We start from the raw sequence: 24,281 nt of genomic DNA, 5'->3' as shown, positions 1-24,281 counted from the left end.
TGGTGGTAGCGTGGGGGAGATCATCCAAGAAGCACAGGGTAATTGGGAGAGCAGACAGGGCAATTGGAAAGTAATGTACTTTCCAAGCGCTTAGTACAGTGCTCTACACACAGTCAGCACTCGATAAATATGATTGAATGAATGATGTGGCCTAGTAATAATAATAATGGTATTTGTTAATCACTTCCTATTTCCCAGGCGCTTTTCTAAGCACTGGGGTAGATACGAGGTAATTAGGTTGGACACAGTTCATGACCCACATGGGGCTCACACTCTTAATCCCCATTTTACAGATGAGTTAACTGAGACACAGAGATTGAAGCACGGAGAAGTTAAATGACTTGCCCAAGGTCACACGGCAGACAAGTGGCTGAGCTGGGACTAGAATCCAGGGCCTTCCTACTCCCAGGCCCTTGCTGGGAGTCAAAAGGACCTGGGTTCTAATCCCGGCTCCCTCACTTGTCTGCTATGTGACCTTGGGCAAGTCACAACTTCTCTGTGCCTCAGTTTCTTCATCAGCAAAGTGGAGATTCAAGACCTGTTCTCCTTCCAAGACTGTGAGCCCCCTGTGGGATAGGGACTGTATTCAACCAGATTTCCTCTTATCCACCCCAGTACTTACCCTCTCAGGGTTGCACCTGGGGAGTTTCCAGTCCTCTACCAGTCTCAGTTTTGAGAGGGAGAGTCAAGCAGAGGCCTACTCATTCCATTCCTAGCTTGGGCAGAGGTTAGGGAGTGGAAGGCAATCTGCTACATGTCAAAACTCACCTGTGCTGGGCAGCAGCGCCATGGCTGAGAGTCGAGGGTGGAGACTTGAGTTTACAGCGCTGAAGAAGGTGATGGTAAACAACTTCCATATTTTTACCAAGAAAAATCTTTGAATATTCTACCAGAATGATTGCAGATAGAGGTTGGGCGTTCTGGGAAAGATGTGTCCATGGGGTTACTGTGGGTCAGAGACGACTCCACCGCATAAGACGAGACCCCAGTACTTAGTACAGTGTCTAACATGTCCTTTAAGCAAAAAAAAAGAAATACCTAACCAATGACTTTACAAACTAGGCAGAAGATTAAAAATGTAGCTCCTCTCTACAGCCCTGACCCGTAGAGACCCTGATGACCATAAATAGGGCTTTTGGGAAATAGGCAGATGAGGAAGAGTTTCATGTTCTGTTTTCATCCCATTTCCCAGGCCATTCTAAGGAAGACTCAATCAATCCATCAGTGGTATTTACTGAGTGCTTATTGGGTGAAGAGCACTGTATTAAGCGCTGTGGAAAGAACGATATGATAGGGGTGGTAGCCTTACCCCCGCAGGGACATGGAGAATTCCTCGCATCAATCCTGACCCCAAATTGATTTCCTCTGATGGCTTGACCCCTGTCAACATAGACCCATGATGGTTTAGTGGATAGTGCACAGGTCTAGGATTCAGAAGCCCCTGGGTTCTAATCCCAGCCCTGCCACATGTCTGCTGTGTGACCTTGGGCAAGTCATTTCACTTCTCTATGCCTCAGTTACCTCATCTGTAAAATGGTGATTAAGAATGTGAGCCCTATGTGGGACAGGGACTGCATCCAACGTGATTTACTTGTATTCATTCAATCATATTTATTGAACACTTACCGTGTGCTGAGCAATGTACTAAGCACTTGGGAAGTACAAGTTGGCAACATATAGAGACGGTCCTTACTCGACAATGGGCTCCTACTCTAGTGCTTAGAAAAGTGCTTGGCATATAGTAAAGGCTTATCAAGTATTATTATTATTATTATTATTATTATTATTATTATTATTGCCAGTGTTCTGCTTCCCAAAGCTATGGAAATGGTGTGACAAGAAGAAGAGGAGCCAGAAGCCAGCTGATTGATGATGATGATGATGATGGCATTTATTAAGCGCTTACTATGTGCAAAGCACTGTTCTAAGTGCTGGGGAGGTTACAAGGTGATCAGGTTGTCTCACAGTTTTAACCCCCATTTTGCAGATGAGGTAACTGAGGCACAGAGAAGTTAAGTGACTTGCCCAAAGTCACACAGCTGACAATTGGCAGAGTCGAGATTTGAACCCATGACCACTGACTCCAAAGCCCGGGCTCTTTCCACTCAGCCATGCTAAGTGTTCTGAGGACTTTGGACATTTGATATTCACCCTACCCCCAACCCCATGGCTCTTATGTACATATCTTTAAATGATATGTTATATACTATTTATTCATATTAATGTCTATCTCCCCCTCTGGATTGTACCTCATTGTGGACAGAGAACATGTCTGCTAATACTGTTGTGTTGTGCTCTCCCACGTTCTTAGTACGGTGTTTTGCAAATAATATGTGCTCTATAACTATGATTGATTGATTGACTTTCCTCTTAGAACAGGCAATCAATCAAAGGCATTTATTAAGCACTTATTGTGCACAGAACACTGTCCTAAATCCCCAGGAGAGCACGAACATTCCCTGCCCACAAGGAGCTTAATTAAGATCTAGAGAAACGGCATGCCATACTGAACTCAGCATGGGCCTGGGAATCAGAAGGTCACAGGTTCTAATCCTGGCTTTGCCACTTGTCGGCTGCATGACTTTGGGCAAGTCATTTCATTTTTCTGTGCCTCAGTTCCCTCATCTGTAAAATGGGGATTAAGACTGTGAGCCCTACGTGGGGCAATCTTGACTACCTTGCATCCCCCCAGCACTTAGAACAGTGCTTGACACATAGTAAGCGCTTAACAAATACCAACATTATTAACAGATATGATTGAATGAATGAATGAATGAAATAACACAATTATTATTAACTGCTGCTGCCTCGACTCACAGAAAAAGCACATGCGTGTTGAGTCTGTCAGCTCAAAAGAATCCCCCTCGCACAATCTGTGAAGTTGGGAAACAACTTAGCATGTCTGATCCTGCCGCCTCCTCAGAGTGACGAGCTTTCAGATAGAGTAAGATCCAATTCGGTGGGGACTGCTGCCCCTAAAATCTGATGAGGGGAAACAAAGGTACTGGAAAAGAAAGGGAGACATTGGCAGCCAAAATCAAACTAGAACCCAAGGCCGGGCGGACTGACGCACAGAGAAAATGGAACTTGCTCCTTCCCTGTCATGCTGCCTCTCCCTGGGAGTGCCTCACCACGGGGGTCTCCTGCTCACTGATCCACTGACCACTGCTCTAGTGCTCACCACTCTAGTACTCACTGTTCCTGAGCATTAATGTCAGGTGGGGCAAGTAACTTCCTAGAGGAGTGGGGAGAGTGGAAATCTTCCATCTCTCCAACTGGCCTTTGGGACCGTCTTCTACACTGTGAGCCCATTGTTGGATAGGGATTGTCTCTATTTGCTACCAAATTGTACTTTCCAAGTGCTTAGTACAGTGCTCTGCACACAGTAAGCACTCAATAATTCCGATTGAATGAATGAATGACAAGAGGCCATGGCTTGGATGTCATGTAGATGAGGACATTTATTGGGTATTGGGACTGCCTTGAGAGATATTTTAAACCATGAGAGCCCCATGTCCTTAGGCTGTGATCCTCATGTGGGACAGGGGGTTGTATCTACTCCAGCGCTTAGAACAGGGCTTGGCACTTAGTAAACGTTTAACAAATACTATAAAAGGTTGCAACCCACTGAACACCTCTCCCTTAGAGTGGCTCCGGTCACCCCCAAGGTCTCTCTTTCCAGCACATAATACATTACAAATTACTACTAAAACTACTACTACTACTACTACTAATAATAATAATAATAGCATTTTTAAGTGCTTACTAAGTGCAAAGCACTGTTCTAAGCACTGGAGAGGATACAAGGTGATCAGGTTGTCCCACGTGGGGCTCACAGTTTTAATCCCCATTTTACAGATGAGAGAACTGAGGCACAGAGAAGTTAAGTGACTTACCCAAAGTCACACAGCTGACAGTTGGTGGAGCCAGGATTTGAACCCATGACCTCTGACTTCCAAGGCCGTGCTCTTTCCACTGAGCCATGCTGCTTCCCATGCATATTGTGCATATTATGCATATCTTATGCATATTAATGTCTGTCTCCCCCTTTTAGACTGTAAGCTCGTTACGGGCAGGGGACGTGTCAGCTAATTCTGTTGTACTCTCCCAAGCACCTAGTGCAGTGCTCTTCACATAGTAAGCACTCATAAATATGATTATTGATTGATTGATGTATCGTGTAATGTTGAAAAAGCTTATTAGTGAGGCCAGAGGTCCGAGGTCAGATATCTTTGCATCAGTGCTAATAAACAAAGTCATCATCTAAATGGAAAAAAAAACCCAGCCCGACTCTGACGTTTCAGTCAATCAGTAGTATTTATTGAGTGCTCCCTGCGTGCAAAGGTGGGGCACAAGGATTCTGTCAGAATCGTGATACTGAAACTTGAAATATGGTCACAGACTGAATCCTCACATCAGAGGTGTAACTTCCGTGAGATCAGAAGCATCTTGAGGGCAGAGATTGTGTCTAATTACTCTATTATATTCTGCCAAGAGCTTAGTACACTGCTCGGTACCCAGTAAGCACTCATTAAATACTATTTATTGATGGATTCTCATTTGGACCTCCCTCCAAAGCTTGGACTAGCCAAGGGTGAGTGTATATGGTGTGTGTGTGTGTGTGCGCGTGTGTGTGTGTGCTCACAAGCACATTTGTGCATACATGTGAGCTTTGGTTGCCAACCTCATCCTTCTCTCTGGGTTGGCAATTTGGTGAAACAGAGGTGTGGGTGGTTGGTTAAATGATGCCCGGTGAGTATTGGGTTTTCACTCTTTGAGCTCCACCTATGAATTACTTGTCAATGGAGGAGTTTAACGGAGATGTCTAGGTTTTTAAAAATAGTTAATATTTAAATATTAATTGAGCCATTAATTACATCTGAGGCCTAGAACAAAGCGCACCAATAAATGATTAATGAAGAGGGCCTATGGTAAATGTCTCTAATAATTCACAAAGCAACAGGGCCAGGTATTGTCTTTGAGCAACAGTTAATTCAGAGAGGAATGGGGAGAGGAGAGAGAAGTCCAGCCTTAACGGGAGAAATGAAACATAAAGGCAAGGAAGAGTGAAGAGGCAGGAAGGAGAGGTTAAGAGGAAATGAACGAGCAAGGACATGAAGGGAAATCCAGTTCATTCATTCATTCATCCAATCATATTTATTGAGTGCTTACTGTGTGTACAGCACTGTACTAAGTGCTTGAGAGAGTACAATAAAACAATAGACACATTCCCTGCCCACAATGAGCTTACAGTTAAAACCAGCGCTTGGTGCAGTGTTTGACAATACTATTGCTACTATTGTTGTTATCATTGTTATTATTACTATTATTACTAGAATACAGGAAAAAAAGAATGGTATGGTAATATTCATACAGTTGCCACATGGTATAACTTTTTTCATTCTGTAAAATGATTAAAATGATTCCCTGGCTCCCTTTCTTCTAAGGAATGTATAGCCCATAACATTCAACTTGAGTTGTTCCAGAGATCAAAGTAGGAAGGCCATCTGCTAAGAAAGAAATCAAGCTTCTCTGATGAAAAGTGCCCAAGCCCCATATGAAAAATACCCAGAAGGAAAATAACTGCCGTCAAGCGGACCGATCCTATGGCACACAAGTAGGAACCAACTGGGTTGGTCTGGCACTGATCACGTGTTAGGGACAGGGTCAGTTACAACCAATTAAAGATGAAGGTGGCAGAGGCCTTTGAGAAAAGGACACTGTTGAGTTATTCAGAGAAAAAGCAGGGGTTTTATTGATGAAGACCAGTACTATTATCAAGCTGGCTTCTGTTCTTAAAAGACGAGAATTCTACAGCCCACCATGTGTCTGGGACTCCTGACCCACTCACCCATATTAATAACCGTGTAATCAGGCAACATCAGGCCCCTTCAGATAAAGTGGTATCGTTCTCCCAAGGCCTTATAAAGTATTCATTAAACGTCTCCTTGTTCCTTTAAAAGGACCCAACCAGCAGCCCCTCCCCCATTTGTCTCTCCCCTCCCCACTTCTCTCTCTCTCTCTCTCTCTCTCTCTCTCACACACACACACACACACACCAAAAGTTGGGGGAAGATGGAAAAATAGATTCCTCACTCCCCTCGCTGCCCACCGCATGTCTGAAAGCGGCCAACTTGTGGACCTCCGGCGTTTATAAATTAACCAAAACATTTGCAAATCTGCATAACCAGTTGCCAGTGTTTCTGATGCTTTCAATTTGTCCTAATAGACATTTAATGAATACTTTATAAAGCCCTGAATGGGGTATTTTAAAATCAATGATGCTATTTTATTGCCGTTTGTATTATCTTTATTTGGATGGTGTCTTAGCTCCACTGATGCGCCATTGATTGCAGGCCCTGATCAATGGAGTGAGATTTCATTCTAAATATGCACAAATGGATGGGGGGAGATGATTTGGCATTCATCTTCCCTGCCCCCCATGACATCCACATCCCGCTCCATCCATCCTCCACTCGTAACCTGGTCCAGAACAGAACAGTAGAGACTGTCAAATTCTGAACTTGACCCTTGACCTTGATTGAAGTTAGGAATTGGACTTCAATCACCCTGTCATGAGCACAACCCAGTCAGAGCCCAAAGTCGGGGGTTGAAGCTCCTCAGGGGCAGGGTTTGTGTCTACTAGTCAGTCAATTGCATTTATTGAACGCTTACTGTGTGCAGGGCACTAGTCAGTCAATTTTATTTCATTGAACGCTTACTGTGTGCGGGGCACTGTACTAAGCACTTGGGAAAATACAATATAACAATAAACAAACACATTCCCTGCCCATAGTGAGCTTAGAGTCTAGTGGGGGAGGCAGACATTAATATAAATAAACTACAGATATAATAATAATGATGGCATTTGTTAAGCGCTTACTATGTGCCAACCATTATTCTAAGTGCTGGGGTAGATACAAGGTAATTAGGTTGTCCCTCATGGGGCTCACAGACTTCATCCCCATTTTACAGATGAGGGAACTGAGACACAGAGAAGTCAAGTGACTTGCCCAAAGTCACACAGCTGACACAGGATATGTATGTAAGTGCCGTGGGGCTGGTTGGGGGGAATGAATAAAAGCAGTAAGTCAGGGTGATGCAGAAGGGAGTGGCAGGAGAGGAAAGGAGGATTAGTCAGGGAAGGACTCTTAGAGGAGATGTGCCTTCATTAAGGCTTTGAAAGTGGGGGACATTAATTGTCTGTCGGATCTGAGGAGGGAGGGAGTCCCAGGCCAGAGGCAGGACGTGGTGAGAGGTCGGCAGCGGGATGGATGAGCTTAAGGTACAGTGAGAAGGTTACCATTAGGAGAACAAAGTGGGTGATCTGGGCTGTAGTAGGCCTGTAGTGAGGCGAAATAATGTTGCCGACTTGTACCTCTCAAGCACTTAGTACAGTGCTCTGCACACAGTAAGCGCTCGATAAATATGATTGAATGAATGAATGAGGAGGGCAAGGTGACTGACTGCTTTATTGCACTCTCCCAAGTGCTTAGCACAGTGCTTCAAACACATTCAATGTGCCAAACAATTGATTGTTTGGCAGAAGCTGGGGTGACAACTGCTGGCATGGTCTTGTCGCAGAGACATGATTGTCTCTGCTGGGGAAAGAATGACTTCCCCCCTACTTGCCCATTTCCTGTCTCCCAGGGGTGTCCAAAGGCCTGACTTTGAAAGATCAGGAACAGAGGTGTGAGCTGACAGTCTTCTGCTGTTACACTTTCAAACAGTATTTTAGCAGAGAGGGGGAAAGGGTGGGGTAGTGATAGGGAAAGGGAAGGGAAACGAAAGGGAAGAGAAAGGAAAGAGAGAGAGGAAAATGGAAGGAAAGGGGAAAGGGAAAGAGGAGGGGGGGAAAGAGTGTTCCTTGTGGGCAGGGACTGTGTCTACCAACTCTCTGGTATTGTACTCTCCCAAGTGCTTAGTACACAGTAAGTGCTCAATAAATACCCTAGATTTTTTAATGATATTTGTTAAGCGCTCACTATGGGCCAGGCACTGTACTAAGCACTGGGATAGATGGAAGCTAATCTGGATAATAATAATAATAATAATAATAATAATAATGGCATTTGTTAAGCGCTTACTATGTGCAAAGCACTGTTCTAAGCGCTGGGGGGATACAAGGTGATCAGGTTGTCCCAAGCGGGGCTCACAGTCTTAATCCCCATTGTACAGATGAGGGAACTGAGGCTCAGAGAAGTTGAGTGATTTGCCCAAGGTCACACAGCTGACATGTGGCAGAGCCAGGATTCGAACCCATGACCTGGATGTACACAGTCCATGTCCCCCATGGGGCTCACGGTATTAGTCCCCATTTTAGAGATGAGGTGACGGAGGCAAAGACAAGCTAAATGACTTGCCCCTGATCAGACAGCAGCTATGAGGAGGAGTGGGATTAGAACTCAGGTCTTTCTGGCTCCCAGGACCATGCTCTATCCACTAGACTATGCTCCTTCTTTTGATTGATAAAACGAAGGGAGAGGAACCATCTCTCTTATTCAGGATGAGGTGGCCAGAGAGGAATTACCTGAATATGAGTGAGTAGACTCTTTCCACTCTATGACCTGGAGAATTGACTTGCTTGGGGTCACACTTGCTTCTCCTCATTTCCTTCCTGTGACTTCTTATCCCACCCCTCTGGGGGTCGGGAGGATTCCGGGGGGTAGGAAAGGAAGCAGAGAGGAGGGGGCTTCCCTGAGAGGGGAGTCGCAGCTGGCATTGCTTGCCATAGGACAGGCTCCTTGAGGTCATAGAACATGTCTACCAACTCTGTTGTACTGTACTCTCCCAAGCGCTTAGTACAGGGCTCTGCACACAGTAAGCACTCAATAAATACCATTGGTTGATTGAGTCGCCTGTACCGCCATCGACCCCCGGCCCACGTCATCCCCCGGGCCTGGAATGCCCTCCCTCTGCCCCTCCACCAAGCTAGCTCTCTTCCTCCCTTCAAGGCCCTACTGAGAGCTCACCTCCTCCAGGAGGCCTTCCCAGACTGAGCCCCCTCCTTCCTCTCCCCCTCCACCCCCTCTCCATCCCATCTTACCTCCTTCTCTTCCCCACAGCACCTGTATGTATGTATATATGTTTGTACATATTTATTACTCTATTTATTTTACTTGTACATATCTATTCTATTTACTTTATTTTGTTAATATGTTTGGTTTTGTTCTCTGTCTCCCCCTTCTAGACTGTGAGCCCACTGTTGGGTAGGGACTGTCTCTATATGTTGCCAACTTGTACTTCCCAAGCGCTTAGTACAGTGCTCTGCACACAGTAAGTGCTCAATAAATGTGATTGATTGATCGATTGATTGATTGATTGAGTCCAAGTGTTAGTTCCCAGGCAGCAGAGTTAGACCTAGGTTTGGCTAAAGAATGGAAAGAGACCTTTGTGAAATGGGTCTCTCAATGAGGTGACTGACCCTTGATTGGCTGGCTTGTGGGCAGTGAGAGTAGGGGAAGGCAACCTCTCAAGGTCTGAAGGTTTTCCCCCATCAGTTTCCCCCAGGGTATTAGTGAGGAAGATAAGAACTAGCTAGAATGGGCCCCAAAAGCAGCAGACAAGGGATTGAAGGCCAATCCTGTTGGGTATCTCCTCGTTCTGAGATTCTGAAATCGCTGCGAGGCAAGCGTTTGTGAGGCTGAATGACTTCCTGAAAGAATTGACTGGCTCCGTTAACTCTCATTCCTCCACATCCGTGATTCAGGAGTTGATCTGTCACCTTGTTGTCAGCCTTTCCTTCTTGTTGAGAGTTCAGTCAGCCCCATCTGGCAAAGGAAGATGGGATTCCCACCTCCTTTTCTGGTTCTTTCTTTTCCCCCTAATGACGGGAATTAGATGTTCCTCAAGTGCTTGTTGGACGGAAGGAAGTCAGTGTTTGTGGTGTGTGTGTGTGAAAATACATACAAGTGTGTATATGTTGCCAACTTGTACTTCCCAAGCGCTTAGTACAGTGCTCTGCATACAGAAAGCGCTCACTGAATACAAATGATTGATTGATTGATTTACATGTGTGTACCAATAACCATCTAATCTCATTCCCCGCACACATCACGATTTTCTTCAAGGCCTTATCCCACCTACCTCTTGGGTCTTGAATCAATGATTGTGGTACTTGTAAAGCACTTATTATTATCATCAATGCTATTTATTGAGCACTAATTTTGTGCAAAACCCTGCCCATGGTGAGCTTACAATCTAGTGGAGCTCTATGTGACAAACATTAGTCTAATCATTAGGGCTCGTAGTCTAAATGGGAAGGAGAATAAATAAGGAAACTGAGGCACAGAGAAGTGAAGTAACATGACCTTGGTCATACAGAAGGAAAGTGGCAGAGCTGGGATTAGAACCCAGGTCCCCTGACTACCAAGTCCCTGCTCCTTCCACTAGGCCATGCTGCTTCTCAAATTGTAAAGATGAATAAAATTTAATTGTAAGGATGACTCTACGATGTTTCCAGTGACAATATATGGATCTGAAAGCTGGACAATGAAAAAAAAGCATAGAAAGAACATCGATTCTTTTGAAAAGTGGCCTTGGAGAAGGCTTTTGCGAATACCATGGACTGCCTGAGAAACAAACAAATGGATTTTGGAACAAATTAAACCAAAGTGGTATTTGGGAGGCCAAATGACTTGACTTAGATTAGCATATTTTGGACAGATAATCAGGAGGACTAATTCTCTGGAGAAGACACTAATGATGGGAAAAGTCCAGGGAAAACATGGAAGAGGTAGACCAGCAGCTAGATGGATTGAGACCATAACAATGATCATCATCATCAATCGCATTTATTGAGCGCTTACCATGTGCAGAGCACTGTACTAAGCACTTGGGAAGTACAAATTGGCAACATATAGAGACAGTCCCTACCCAACAGTGGGCTCACAGTCTTAAAGGGGGAGACAGAGAACAAAACCAAACATACTAACAAAATAAAACAAATAGAATAGATATGTACAAATAAAATAAATAAAGAAATAAATAGAGTAATAAATATGTATAAACATATATACATATATACAGGTGCTGTGGGGAAGGGAAGGAGGTAAGATGGGGGGATGAAGAGGGGGACGAGGGGGAGAGGAAGGAGGGGGCTCAGTCTGGGAAGGCCTCCTGGAGGAGGTGAGCTCTCAGCAGGGCCTTGAAGGGAGGAAGAGAGCTAGCTTGGTGGAGGGGCAGAAGGAGGGCATTCCAGGCCCAGGGGATGACGTGGGCCGGGGGTCGATGGCGAGACAGGCGAGAGCGAGGTGCGGTGAGGAGATTAGCGGTGGAGGAGCGGAGGGTGCGGGCTGGGCTGGAGAAGGAGAGAAGGGAGGTGAGGTAGGAAGGGGCGAGGGGATGGACAGCCTTGAAGCCCAGGGTGAGGAGTTTCTGCCTGATGCACAGATTGATTGGTAGCCACTGGAGATTTTTGAGGAGGGGAGTAATATGCCCAGAGCGTTTCTGGACAAAGATAATCTGGGCAGCAGCATGAAGTATGGATTGAAGTGGAGAGAGACACGAGGATGGGAGATCAGAGAGAAGGCTGATGCAGTAGTACAGACGGGATAGGATGAGAGCTTGAATGAGCAGGGTAGCGGTGGGATGGAGAGGAAAGATAACAATGATAACGGAAGAACCGTTAGAAAGGTTGTGGATTATGGCAGAGGACAGGATGTTTTGGAGAAAGTAGATCCTTGGAGTCATTATGAATAGGAAACGACATAATAAGGATGAGGAAAGTCTGTTTTCATGGCTTTGTGCAGTTTGCAATGGTGATTGTGAGTACTTGGGGAAGAACAGTGACTGTAAACCTCATATGGGACAGGGATTGTGCTCAACTGTTTATCTTATATTTCTCTCAGTACAGTTCTTGGCACATATTATGTGGCTAACAATCAACCAATCAATCAATTGTATTTATTGAGGACTGACTACGTGCACTGTTCTAAGCAATTGGGCGAGTACAATTCAACAGAATGAGCAGACATATTCCCTGCCCATAACAAGCATATAGTTTAGGGGGGAAATAATATTAATTAACAATTATCAGTATTATTATTTATAATTATCATTATTGTTATTATGATTTTATGAGTTTGAGAGATAATTCCTCCCTCTATCTCCTTTTATCTTTCTCCACTTTTTTCTTTCCATCCCTCCTCTGAGTTCCTCCTAGGAAAATAGCAGAATGATTTTACCAAATGTTTGATCAGGAAAGATACACATGCTGAACACTTATCTATCATCTGCCACTATTACACTTCCCAGAAGATAAACGTCTCTGGGGTTTTTCTCTCCTTTTTGTCTGCTTGTGTGGATTTCTGCGCATTTAGGAATGCAGAGAACTCCTCTCTCCTTTCTTCCAGCTCCAGTTGCCACTCCCAAGTACCTCCAGGGTACAAGCAGGGTTAATCTGCTCTCTGCTAATCTCTCAAGTGATAGGGGATAAGAGAAGAGACAATATGGAGAAGGTCTGAGGGTCAGGCTAAGGCCTTCAGGGTTATTAATTTCTCTCTTTTCTTGTCTTCTGCCATCGAGTCATTTCCGACCAATAATGTCTCTCCCAGAACACCCTGATCTCCATCTGCAATCGTTCTGGTAATGTATCCATAGAGTTTTCTTGGTAAAAATATGGAAGGGATTTACCATTGCCTCCTTCTGCACAGTAAACTTGAGTCTCTGCCTTTGACTCTCTCCCATGACGCTGTTGCCTAGGATGGGTGAGTTTTGACTTCACCCCCTGCAAATTCCCCTTCCCCTAGCTCCTCAACTTCTCCTCTGGGTCTCCCTCTCCCCTAGTTCTCCATACTATAGGTCTCAACAGAGATATCAAATCCATCAATCAGTGGTATTTATTGAGTGCTTATCGTGTGTTGAGCACTGTACTTGGTATTTGGGAGATAGCGATAAAGTTGATAGATATGTTTCCTGCCCACAAGAAGCTCACAATCTAGAAGAGGAGACAAACATTAAGGGAGAGGGGAAGATCTCAACAGGAAGAATGCTACCCTTCATCTAGGAGATTGATCAATCAATGGTATTTACTGAGCGCTCACTGCATGCAGAGTACTGTACTAAGCGCTTGAAGTGATTGTTCAATCAATGGTATTTATTGAGTTTTGCTGGAATTCGTCTTCTAAAATGCATCTCTCTCCCTTACCCCTAGCCACTTTTCCTCTTGATCTTCCCTGCTGCTTTCTGGATAGGATTCAGGAGGCTTCCGTGAGTATTTCCCTTCCATTTGATTCCAAGGAAACACGGAACATTGAACCCCTAAAAAATGACCACATGTTGAGAGTCACTTGGGGCCTGCTGTCCAGAGTACTGACTTGAACCATTAATTCATTCATTCATATTTATTTGTTCATTCAATCATACTTATTGAGTGCTTAATGTGTGCAGAGCACTGTACTAAGTGCTTGGGAGAGTACAATCCTACCAGTGAAGTTCTGACCCAAAACACCTCCTGGACAGGAGTAAAAACCTACTGCCATGTTGATAGGCATGGGTAAGCTTATTTATACGTATTTATTTATTGTGTTTATTTATTTTTGTTAAATGGTATTTGTTAAACCCTTACTATGCACCAGACACTGTACTAAGTGCTGGGGTAGAGTCAAGATAATCAAGTTGGACATAGTCCCTGTCCCACATAAGGCTCATAGTCTTAATTCCCATTTTACAGAGGAGGTAACTGAGGCACAGAGACTTAAGTGGAAGCAGTGTGGCCTAGTGTGGAAGTACCGAGGCCTAGTGGAAAGAGTATAGGCCTGTGGTCAGAGGATCTGGGTTCTAATCCCAGCTCTGCCAGTTGCAGGAGTGTGTGGGGGTGGGGAGAGAGGGGGTTATCCTTGAGAGGTGTTTGGGCATACTTCTCTATCCTGATCCTTTATGCTCAAGATGGCTCTTGTGGGACAGGAACTATTTCCAAACTGATAATTTTGTATCAACCAATCAGTTAATTAATCAATCAGCAGTATTTATTGAGTGTTTATTATGTACAGATCATCATACCCAACTCTTAGGTGAGTACAGTACACCAGAGTTGGTAGACACATTCTATCAATCAATCATATTTATTGAGCATTTATTGTGTGCAGAGGACTGTACTAAGTGCTTGGCAGAGTACAATATAACAGAGTTGGTAGGCACATTCTCTGCCCATAACGAGCTCACAGTCTAGAGGGAGAGACCAGCATTTATATAAATAAATTATGGATATGTACATAATCAGAGCACTATAATAAGCACTTGGGAGGGTACAACACAACAATAAAACAGACATTTTTCCTGCCCACAATGATCTTACAGTCTAGAGGAAAGTGTTGTAGGGCTGAGGAAAGGGTGACTAAAGGACAAAAATCAGGGCAATGTAGAAGAAAGTGGGAGAAGAGGAAATGAGGTTCAAGTCATGGAAGGCCTCTTGGAGGAGTTGTGCCTTCAATAAGGCTTTGAAGGTGGGGAGAGTCATTGTTTGTCAGACATGAAGAGGGAGGGTGTTCTAGGCCAGAGGCAGGAAATGCGGATTAAGACTGTGAGCCCCCCGTGGGACAACCTGATCACCTTGTATCCCCCCCAGTGCTTAGAACAGTGCTTTGCATGTAGTAAGTGCTTAATAAATGTCATTATTACTATTATTATAAAGAAGCAGCGTGGCTCAGTAGAAAGAGCCCAGGCTTGGGAGTCAGAGGTCATGAGTTCGAATCCCAGCTCCACCACATGTCTTCTTTGTGACATTGGGAAAGTCACTTAACTTCTCTGAGCCTCAGTGACCTCATCTGTAAAATGGGGATTAAATCTGTGAGCCCCCCCGTGGGACAACCTGATCACCTTGTAACCTCCCCAGCGCTTAGAACAGTGCTTTGCACATAGTAAGCACTCAATAAATACGATTGATGGTGATGATGTGGGTGAGAGGTCGTTGGCTAGATGGACATGATCGAGGTACAATGAGAAAGTTGGCATGAGAGGAGTGAAGTGTGAGGGCTGGGTTGTAGTAAGAGAGCAGTAATGTGAGTTAGGATGGGGCAAGATGAGATTTTGTTTGATAATAATAATAATATTTGTTAAGCACTTACTATGTGCAAAGCACTGTTCTAAGCGCGGGGAGGATACAAGGTGATCAGATTGTCCCACGTGGGGCTCACAGTCTTAATCCCCATTTTACAGATGAGGTCACTGAGGCCCAGAGAAGTGAAGTGACTTGCCCAAGGTCACACAGCTGACAATTGGCGGAGCCGGGATTTGAACCCATGACCTCTGACTCCCAAGGCCGTGCTCTTTTCATTGAGCCACGCTGTTTGATGCAGAGGTGGATGGGCAACCACTGGAGGTTCTTGAGGAGTGGGGATGCACTGACTGAATATTTTTGTAGAAAAATGATCCGGGCATAGAGGGAAGTATAGATTGGAGTGGGAAGAGACAGGAGACAAGGAGGTCAGCAAGGAAGCTGACAGAGTAATCAAGATGGGATAGGATAAGCGCTTGGATTAGCAGTTTGGATGCAGTCGAAAAGACAGACTTTAGTGATGTGTGAAGGCACTTTCCCCAGTACTTAGTACAGTGCTTGGCTCCTAGGAACCAATTAGTACTATTATCAATAATAATAATGCTTTTACTTGTCATGGGCGTGAGTTTGACTGAAAGGGGTGATGAGTCTTTTCCACACTGTAGGCGCCTGGACTCTGAATTCTAGATGGCGGCTGGAGTCACAGCTGCAGGGCTGATTGCTAAAACGAAGAAGCCCTGAGGGTCTCAGGAATTGGAGGATTCTCAATGAGACACCTTGTCTTTGATTGCTACACACCCGCCTGGCCTACCTGCTGCTGTTGTTCTTCCCCACTTAACAGATGTCATGGGACTTGATAATATGTCGATTAGTGCTTTTCCTGCCAGCCTGGGGAAGATTTCAGGGTATGTGCATGGAAGATAACTCTACGATCTCCTCAACACCATTTACTTTGAAAAACATTGGCCCAATAAGCCCCATTCATTCATTCATTCAGTCATATTTATAGAGCGCTTACTGGGCTCCCCTCAGTGAAAGGAAGACCAGCTCTGGGTGAATCTGCCCCATCAGCAGGATTTGGAGACTTCACGGCCATTAAATGTGCCAAGCACTGTACTAAGCTCCAGGGTAGATTCAAGATAACCAGTTTGGACACAGTCCCTGTCCCACAGAGGGCTCATGGTCTAAGTAGAATTCCCAGTTTACAGATGAGGAAACTGAAATACAGGGGAGTTAGGTGATTTGTCCTTGGTCACACAGGAGGCAAGGGGAAGAGCCAGGATTAGAACCCAGGACCTTTGACTTTTAGGCCAGTGGTCTTTCCACTAGGCCATGCTGCTTCTTTGGGTTAGAGCCAACTAGAATGGACTGCTTGTTACTCCAGCTGCTGCTGCTGATGATGACTGCTAAGCCCTTTTTTGATGGCATTTATTAAGCACTTACCATGTGCAAAGCACTGTGTCAAGCCCTGGGGAGGTTACAAAGTGATCAGGTTTTCCCACGGGGGGCTCACAGTCTTAATCCCCATTTTCCAGATGAGGTAACTGAGGCACAGAGAAGTTAAGTGACTTGCCCAAAGTCACACAGCTGACAATTGGTGGAGCCGGGATTTGAACCCATGACCTCTGACTCCAAAGCCCGTGCTCTTTCCACTGAGCCACGTACATGTCAAACATTGTTCTAAACAAGGAGTAGATGCAAGTTAATCAGGTCAAACACAGTCCATGTCCCACATGGGGCTCACAATCTAAGTTGGAGGGAGAACAGATATTGAATCCCCTTTTGACAGATGAAGAAACTGAGGCATTGACACGTGAGCTGATATCCAAAATTACCCAGCAGGCAAGTGGCAGAGACAGGATTAGAATCCAGATCCTCTGGCTCCCAGCCCCATGCTTTTTCCACTAGATAACATGGCTTGTGGCCATACAGGTGGAGGTTGTGCCTTCCATCTAGACATAATAATAATAATAGCAATAATAATAGTTATGGTATTTGTTAAGCCTTTACTATGTGCCAAGCACTGTACTGAGTGCTGGAGTGGATAAAAGCAAATCAGGTTGGACACAGTCCCTGTCATGTGGGGCTCAGTGTCTCAATCTCCATTTTGCAGATGAGGTAACTGAGGCCCAGAGAAGTGAAGTGACTTGCCCAAGGTCACACAGCAGACATATGGAGCAGAAACCATGACCCTCTGACTCCCAGCCCAGGCTCTAGCCACTCTGCAACTCTGCTTCTCAGGTGAAGGCATAGTGGCTAGTTGTAGTGGACAGGAATAGTGGATAAGGGCAAATGAGAAAATCCTGAAAGGATGTAATGAGCCCATTGTTGGGTAGGGACCGGCTGTATATGTTGCTGACTCGTACATCCCAAGCGCTTAGTACAGTGCTGTGCACACAGTAAGCAGTCAATAAATACAATTGAATGAATGAATGTAGAGAAGGCATTTCTCTCCTGCTCACGGCCTAATAATGATAATAGTAATTATGGTATTAGTTAAAAACTATGTGCTAGACAATGTACTAAGCACTGGGGTAGATACAAGCAAATTAGGTTGGATAGTCTTGTCCCACATGGGTGGATAGACCTGTCCCACATGGGTTTCACAGTCTTAATTCTCATTTTACAGATGAGGGAACTGAGACCCAAAGAAGCGTACCCAAGTTCACAAGGCAGACAAGTGGCAGAGCTGGGATTAGAACCCATGACCTTCTGTCTCCCAGGCCCGTGCTCTATTCATTCATTCATTCAGTCGTATTTATTGAGCGCTTACTGTGTGCAGAGCACTGTACTAAGCTCTTGGGAAGTACAAGTTGGCAACATATCCACTAAGCCATGCTGCTTCAAGTAGAAGGAAGAAAGGTATCAAATCCTCATTTTACAGCTCTTCTCCAGCACAACGGGGAAACTGGAGTCGACCAATGCTGCTGTCCCCCATTAACGATCTGCCTTCTTCCTACCTTCCTGTCCTCTCACCACCCCAACCGCTGGGATGAAGCTGAGTGTGTGTCCTCACCAGCCCAGTTTATCGGTAGCCTGAAATCTGACCTTGCCCCGCCAAAGGGGTAGCTCACCGCTAATGAACTGATTTGAAATGAAATCAAAACCCAACCCATGATTTCTGGTTCAGCTCCCAGATTATCGAAAGTGATAGCCCCATTAATGATTGAAATAAAGAACTGGTTCTGTCTCAGAGAAACTGAAATATCATGGTTTCCGCATGCACCTCTCCTTTCCTGGAACCATGGAGAATCATCCCCTTTCCATGCTGCTAAGTCTGAGAGTGGGCCTCAGGCTAGGGCAACAAATGGCATGCCTGAGTCTTTAAGGAGAGAGATAGGGCCACAGAATGGTTTTAATCAACCAAATCAATCAATGGTATTTACTCAGCACATATTCTGGGCGGAGCAGTATACTACTACTGCTATACTACTATTATACTACTATATGGGATAGGGATTATATCCTATCTGACTGTATCTCTCCCACCACTTAGCTCAGTACTTGGCATGGTGGAAGCGCCTAACAAATACTACAATTCTTCTTATTATTACCATGATTGGTATTTGTGTGCCGCAAAGGCATATTCATTCATTCAATCGTATTTATTGAGTGCTTACTGTGTGCAGAGCACTGTATTAAGCTCTTGGGAAGTACAAGTTGGCAACATATAGAGACGGTCCAAAACAACTCTCCAGATGGTCCAAAACAACTCTCCGCACTGGGACGTGAGGAAGGCCCTTCTTTAGGATGAAACAGCCAGTGAACGACTAAAGATGCTTGTCACTCTATCTTGAAATGAATACTCCCTCATGGGTCCAGGTACTACCACAAACGCTCAGCAGTGTACTCTCCCAGTAGACGCCAGCTCTGTTTCGAGTCTGTTCCCTGGGAGAGGTTTGGGGCTGAGTCAGCGGAGCAGAGATCGGCTTACCTTGTCGAAAGGGTAAACCTGTTAAACATATTAAACTTTCTTTGCTTAAGAAAAGCCTGCTCCAGTGCAGGTCCCCTAGTAGCCCAGAGGAGTACACAGATGAACACACCTGTTCCAGAGTTCAGTTGCAAGGAAGAGAAGTCCACTGCCCCCAAAGCCAGGAATTGGGGTTGAGGCAGATCAATCAATCAATCAATCGTATTTATTGAGCGCTTACTGTGTGCGGAGCACTGTACTAAGCGCTTGGGAAGTACAAGTTGGCAACATATGGAGACAGTCCCTACCCAACAGTGGGCTCACAGTCTAAAAGGGGGAGACAGAGAACAAAACCAAACATACTAACAAAATAAAATAAATAGAACAGATATGTACAAGCAAAATAAATAAATAAATAAATAAATAGAGTAATAAATATATACAAATCTAGAGAAGCAGCGTGGCTCAATGGAAAGAGCACAGGCTTGGGAGTCAGAGGTCATGGGTTCAAATCCCGACTCTGCTAATTGTCAGCTGTGTGACTTTGGGCAAGTCACTTTACTTCTCTGTGCCTCAGTTACCTCATCTGTAAAATGGGGTGAAGACTGTGAGCCCCAGGAGGGACAACCTGATCACCTTGTATCCGCCCCAGCGCTTAGAACAGTCCTTTGCACATAGTAAGCACTTAACAAATGCCATCATTATTATTATCAAATAAGAGAACCCAGGGTCTCAGACTAGACTCTCCTGCAGGGAAATCTGATGCAGAATCCTACCTCATCCTGAAATGAGTCTGAAGTCAACCTAGGAAAGGGGCAGAACTCTGAAAAAGAAGACACATGGTTGAGGGAAGCAGAGTGGTATAGTGGAAAGAGCACGGGTCTTGGTGTCAGAAGGTCATGAGTTCTAATCCCGGCTCTACCACATGTCTGCTGTGTGACCTTGGGCAAGTCGTTTCACTTCTCTGTGCCTCAGTTACCTCATCTGTAAAATGGGGATTGAGACTGTGAGTCCCACATGGGACAGGGACTGTATCCAACCCTCTTTGCTTGTATGCATCCCGGGGCTTAGTAAAGTGCCCGACACATAGTAAGCACTTAATAAATGCCATTATTATTGAGGGAGATAGCAAAGTCATTTTGGAGTGGAGGGTTGGGATAACAGCCCGTGATGGAGCTGGGAGTTGAGACAGAGGGAACTGAGATCATCACAGCTGGGGGGTCCTGGTTCCATTTCATAGTCTCTGCCATTCCCTGCTTTTCACTTGTGTCTTTAACCAAACCTGGGTCAGCAATGAAAACTTCTTTAAAAGTCCTGTCCCATAAAGCCAGCCAATCAACTGATTTCTAATGAACATCTACAGTAGGCATAGCACTGAACTATAATGATTCCGGTGTGTGCTTGGAATCTATAATATTTGTTAAGCGCTTAGTACATGTCAAGCACTGTTCTAAGTGCAGGGGTAGATGAGTTAATCAGGTCAGACCCACTCTCTGTCTCATACAGCGTGGCTCAGTGGAAAGAGCACAGGCTTGGGAGTCAGCAGTCACGGGTTCTAATCCTGGCTCTGCCACTTGGCAGCTGTGTGACTTTGGGCAAGTCACTTCACTTCTCTGTGCCTCAGTTCCCTCATCTGTAAAATGGGGATTAAGACTGTGAGCCCCACGTGGGACTACCTGACAATAATAATAATGATGATGGTATTTGTTAAGCGCTTACTATGTGCAAAGCACTGTTCTAAGCGCTGCGGGGATACAAGATGATCAGGTGGTCCCACGTGGGGCTCACAGTCTTCATCCCTGTATTACAGATGAGGGAACTGAGGCATGAAGAAGTGAAGTGACTTGCCCAAAGTCACACAGCTGACAATTGGTGGAGCCGGGATTTGAACCCATGACCTCTGACTCCAAAGCCCGGGCTCTTTCCACTGAGCCTCGCTGCTTCTCACCTTGTATCCTCCCCAGAGCTTAGAACAGTGCTTTGCACATAGTAAGCACTTAACAAATACCATTATTATTATTACTACAGGGTTCACAGTCTAAGCTCCTGCCCTCAAGGAGCTTCCAAGCGGAGATGCGGAAAAACCTTTAACCAAGCATAAATATATTGATAGCCATAGAGATTTTATATATGTACTTAGACCGGAAAAGGGATTCCCCACTTCTCTTTCCTCTCCAGTCCATCCCGCCTCAGAATATCTTAAATAAATGATAACCCCTACAAAACAATACCACTGATACAAACAGAGAGAGAAAATGTCTATTAACAAATCCCATCGGGGGAGAAGGGGGATTAAAGCAACTAACTCGCACAAATCAGCTAGAGCAGCCTGTGAAAATTAACTCCCCTCTCCTCTTTCAACCTTGGCTGCATTCCCTACCCCCTTCACCTCCTCCTCCTCTCCCCCTCCCCGAGAACTGGAGAATGCTGTGTGAATCTCCGCCTTCCTCAAGAGGGGTAATTGTAGCAGCACGTACAGCATATGGCCGAGCGGGGATACCTCCTGGTGCACCAGCTGTGAATTGGGTGCTGAGGATCAAACATGCATTAAAAGGCCTCATCTCTCTGTCTGTCTCCCTCGCCTCCCTCCTTTCTTCCCTCCCTCCCCATGGCTTCGCCCTCTGCCGATGCTGTTATACTAATGATGGGTCCTAAAGAGCCCAATGACTAAGTCCCCCTGTAGCTGTCTGGGTGCCTGAGGGGGAGGGGGAGAGAGAAAGTGGCCAGGGCTTTTAAAACTAAGCTCCTCAATTTCCAAGCACTTGCTCTTTCTGTCCCTCTCTCGCCTCTCTTGCTCCCTCGTTTCTTCTTCCTTCGCCTTTATCTTAATCCTTCCTTTACTCCTCTTGATATATCTGTCTATCTGTCCTCATCCCCAGGGTTTCTCTCTCTCTCTCTCTCTCTCTCTCTTTTGCTCAGCCCTAATGGATAGAACACAGGCCTGGGAATTAGAAGGACTTGAGTTCTAATGACGGCTCTGCCACTTGTCTGATGTGTGACCTTGGGCAAGTCGCTTCACTTCTCTGTGCTTAGGTTACCTCATCTGGAAAACAGGGATTAAGACTGTGAGATCCACGTGGAACAGGAACTGTGTCCAGCCCAATTTGTTTTAATCCACCCCAGCGGGTAGTACAGTGCCAGGCACATAGTAAGTGCTTAACAAATACCATTACTATTATTATTTTACTACTCTTTCCTGGGTCTCTCTTAACCTATCTTTCTGTCTTTCCTTTCGTCAGGTCATTGATGACACATTGCTTTTAGAGAGTGGAGGGCGGGAAACCATCTCCAGATCTCCCAGAATTCCCTTGGCATGTTTCCCAGCTCTCCCTCCTTTTCACTGTTCTTTGGCCACCAATTTGCATCCCATCCTCCTGAGCCTTTCTTCAATCAATTGTGATTACTCAGCTCTTACTGTATGCAAAATAATATACTAAGCACTTGTACCAACACTATACCAGAGTTGGTAGACACATTCCCTGCCCACAAGGAGCTTAGTCTAGATGGGGAGACATTAACATAAATAAATAAATGATATTATGGATATGTATGTAAGTGTTGTGGGGTGGAGGGAGGGGTCAATAAAGGGTGCAAATTCAAGTGCAAACCCCTTCTCTTTGCACCTTATCAAAACACTTGCCCACTCCCTTCTTCCTTCCCCATCCAACAGATTTTCAACTGTTTCCTCTCAGCTGGCTTCTTCCCCACTGCTTTCAAATATGTTCATGCCTCCACACCCTAAAAAAAAACCCTCCCTTACCCCATGGCTCTCTTCAAGTATCATCCCATTGCTCTCTTACCATTCCTCTCCAAACTCCTCGAGCGAGTTGTCTTCACCTAGTGACTCAAGATCCTCTCCTCTAACTCTCTCCTTGACCCCCTCCTATCTGGTTTCTGTCCCCTTCACTCCACAGAAACCAGCCTCTCAAAGGTCACCAATGATCTCCTTCTTGCTAAATCCCACGGCCTCTACTCCATCCCAATCCTCCTTGACCTCTCAACTGCCTTCAACACTTTCAACCACACTCTTCTCCTGGAAACATTATCCAACCTCGGCTTCACTGACACTGTCCACTCCCGGTTCTCCTCCTATCTCTCTGGCTGCTCATTCTAAGTCTCTTTTTCAGGCTCTTCCTCTGACTCCCATCCCCCTTTGGCTGTCCCTCAAGGTTCAGTTCTGGGTTCTCTTCTGTTCTCCATCTACACCCACTCTTTGGAGAACTCATTTGCTCCCATGGCTTCAACCACCACCTCTATGCAGATGATACCCATATCTACATCTCCAGCCCTGATATCTCTCCCTCTCAGCAGCCTCACGTTTCCTGCTGCCTTCAAGACATCTCTACTTGGATGTCCTGCTGTCACCTCTAACTCAACATGTCCAGAACAGAACTCGTTATCTTCCCACTCAATCCCTGTTCTCCCTCTAACCTTCCCATCACTGTAGATGGCACCACCATCCTTCGTGTTTCACAAGGTCATAACCTTGGTGTTATTATTGACTCCACTCTCTCATTCAACACACATATTCCATCTACCCCTAAATCCTGTGGGTTCAGCCTTCCCAACATCACTAAAATCTGCTCTTTCCTCTCTATCCAAACTGCTACCACGTTAATCCAAGCGCTTATCCAGTCCTGCCTTGATTACTGTGTCAGCCTCCTTCCTGACCTCCCTGCATCCTGTCTCACCCCACTCCAGTCCATACTTAACTCTGCTGCCGGGATCATTTTTCTACAACATTCAGTCCATGTTTCCCCATTCCTCAAGAACTTCCAGTGGTTGCCCAACCACCTCCACATCAAACAGAAACTCCTTACAGCAGACTTTAAAGCATTTGATCATCTTGCCCCCTACAGTGAAGTGGGTCGGTTGGGAAGGCTTGACATCGGTCTAGTTCTGTTGAGAAGCAGTGTGGCTCAGTGGAAAGAGCACGGGCTTTGGAGTCAGAAATCATGGGTTCAAATCCCGGCTCTGCCAACTGTTAGCTGTGTGACTTTGGGCAAGTCACTTCACTTCTCTGTGCCTCAGTTACCTCATCTGTGAAATGGGGATTAAAACTGTGAGCCCCCAGTGGGACAACTTGATCACCTTGTAACCTCCCCCAGCGCTTATAACAGTGCTTTGCACATAGTAAGCGCTTAACAAATGCCATCATCATCATCATCATTGTACTACAACCCAGCTCAATACTTCACTCTTCCAATTCCAATCTACTCACTGTACCTCAATCTTGTCTGTCTCACTGCCGACCTCTCGTCTATGCCCTGCCTCTGGCCTGGAACATCCTCCTTTTTCATTTCTTGACAGACAATTACTCTCCAAATCTTAAAAGCTTTACTGAAGGCACATCTCTTCCAAGAGGCCTTCCCTGAC

The 24,281-nt window shown here is 45.3% G+C and overlaps 1 non-coding gene across 1 annotated transcript; it reads left to right on the top strand.

The window, feature by feature from the left end:
• Positions 1–620: 620 nt before the first annotated feature.
• LOC119930161 lies at positions 621–758 on the top strand. The gene has a single exon (XR_005451650.1). It is a non-coding gene; the product is annotated as a small nucleolar RNA SNORA7 (small nucleolar RNA).
• Positions 759–24,281: the final 23,523 nt, after the last annotated feature.

The sequence above is a fragment of the Tachyglossus aculeatus genome, chromosome 6, assembly GCF_015852505.1.
Source record: "Tachyglossus aculeatus isolate mTacAcu1 chromosome 6, mTacAcu1.pri, whole genome shotgun sequence".
Lineage (NCBI taxonomy): Eukaryota > Metazoa > Chordata > Mammalia > Monotremata > Tachyglossidae > Tachyglossus > Tachyglossus aculeatus.
This window is presented reverse-complemented; position numbering and strand designations above follow the sequence as displayed.